Genomic DNA, 2,331 nt, shown 5'->3' with positions numbered 1-2,331 from the left:
AGTTGATTAAGCATCCGACTCTTGATTTTGGCTCAGGTTATGGTCTCAGGGTAGTGAAATTGAGCCCTGTGTCCGGCTCTGTGGTGGGCACTGAGCCTGCTTGGAATTCTCTCTCTCACCCTCTGCCCCTCCCCCCACTTGTGCTCTCTCTCAAAAAAAATTGTGTTAATTATGGGGTGCTGCCCATAATTATGAGCACATAATTGTGTGCTTATGATATAGTATGTGCATATTATCTTTTAAAAATCAGAAAATATCTGAATTCTGAAATATATCTGACTTTAAAGATTCAAGATGGAGTGGGGGAGCATCTCATTCTTCAGGGACAACTCTTTAAATCCCTTTAGCTTTTAAAAATTAGCTGTTTCATATGGGCTGCTGACATGCTATCCAGACTGAGGAAGACCTGGAAACTTTGGGGTCATGTGGGCCACAGCCACATGGGTAAGCACCAGCAGCACCCAGGAGGCTGGGGTCATGCTGGAGACATGCTTCACACAGGGTCAACTTCGACCAATATCACCCAGGTTACTTTGGAAAAGTTGGTAGAAGGCATTATCATGTAAAGAGGAACCAGAGCTTCTGCCCGTTCTCAGCCTTGATGAACTGTGGACCTTGGTCGGTGAGCAGATGTGGGTAAATGCTGCCAAAACTAGGACTGGAGCTGCTCCTATCATTGATGTGATATGATTGAGCTACTACAAAGTTTTGGGAAAGGGAAAGCTCCCCAAACAGACTGTCATCCTGAAGGCCAAATTCTTCAGAAAAAGAGCTAAGGAGAAGATTAAGTGAAGGAGAAGATTAAGGTGTATATGTATGTGGGGGTGGGCTGCGTCCTGGTAGCTTGAAGCCAAGTGGAGGGAGGTTCATGCTAAGAAATGCTTTTAAACAATTATATTCATATTTTAAATTTTTTGATTTGTCAGTTTGGGATATTTTTGCACTTTGACTTTCTATTATAATTTATGAAGATTTGAGTGCCATGTTTCCCAACTGTCTTAGTCCGCTAGGGCTGCCATAACAAAGTATTACAGACTGGGCAGTTTCAACAACAGAAATATATTTCCTCACAGTCTGGAGGCTGGAAGTACAAGATCAAGGTATCAGGAGGGTTGGTTTCTCCTGAAACCAATTTTCTTCTTGGCTTGTGGATGGCCATTTTCTTCTGGTGTCTTCACATGGTCCTCCTTTTGTACATATCTGTCTTAATTTCTTTTTCTTATAAGAACACCAGTCATATTGGATTAGGGCCCATCTTAATGACTTCATTTAACATTAATTACCTCTTTAAAAATTCTATCTCCAAATACAGTCACATTCGGAAGTACTGGGGATTAGGACTTTGACATATGAATTTTGGATACCATTCAGCCTGTAACAACAACTACATCTGCTCATCTATATGTTTATAAAACTTTTGGTTTATTCAATAGTCAGTGTGCATTGTTCATTGTTAGCTTTGTGCAAATAATATTTATTGCAGATATAGGAAGGTGCTATAATTATATTTCCTTTTTAATTTTTAATTTTTTTCATGGCGTGAATAATTGTTCCCAGTCATTAATTCAATTCATAACCTGTGTATCTATCGTTAAATTTTTTCTCAAATACTTTATCAGATCTATCTGTATTTACATGATTTTTTAGGTAGTTAAAAGCATATTTAGCCCCAAACGCTATTCCACGAGTCTGCTTCTCCTGAAATGGTCACTTTTAAAACCTATGAGGTAGCTGTCATCTCTCTTTTGGGTTCTTTCTTTGGCTCCAGGTTTTCCTTTCTCTTCATTTTCTTATTTTTCTGGAGCACATCAGCAGTAGTTTTCTAGGAAAAGGCACGAAATATAAATTTTTAGGCTTCCTGCATGCATTAAAATATATTTTATACTCACACATGATTGATAGTTTGTGGGCATAGATTTCTAGGTTGAGAATAATTATTCCTGAGATGTTTGAAAGCATAGACCACTTATGTCTACAAGATTTTTTTCCTTAAGATTTACTTATTTTAGAGAGAGAAAGCATGGCAGGTGGGAGGGCAGAGGGACAGGGAGAGAAAGTATTCTCAAGCAGACTCCCCACTGAGTGTGGAGCCCAGCCTGGGGCTTGATCTCACAACCCTGAGGTCATGACCTGAGCTGAAACCAAGAGCTGGACATTCAACTGACTGAGCCACCTAGGTGCCCCTGACTATAAGATTTCAATATGGCCATAGTATGTATCTGTTTATAGTCTCTCTGGAAATTTTGGAGTCTTTGCTTTATTCTTGAGATTCTGAAATTGTACAATGGTACACCTTGTACTGAGTTTTTCTTCCCTTGTTGTTCTAGGATG

General features: G+C 39.4%; 1 pseudogene; it reads left to right on the top strand.

Annotated features, from left to right (window-relative positions):
* The first annotated feature begins 383 nt into the window (after window positions 1–383).
* On the top strand, window positions 384–792 carry LOC123000946 (60S ribosomal protein L27a-like; annotated as a pseudogene).
* The last annotated feature ends 1,539 nt before the right edge of the window (window positions 793–2,331 follow it).

This window comes from Ursus arctos, unplaced genomic scaffold (genome assembly GCF_023065955.2).
Source record: "Ursus arctos isolate Adak ecotype North America unplaced genomic scaffold, UrsArc2.0 scaffold_20, whole genome shotgun sequence".
Classification (NCBI taxonomy): domain Eukaryota; kingdom Metazoa; phylum Chordata; class Mammalia; order Carnivora; family Ursidae; genus Ursus; species Ursus arctos.
Note: the sequence above shows the minus strand (reverse complement) of the source record. Positions and strands in the feature narration are given on the sequence as shown.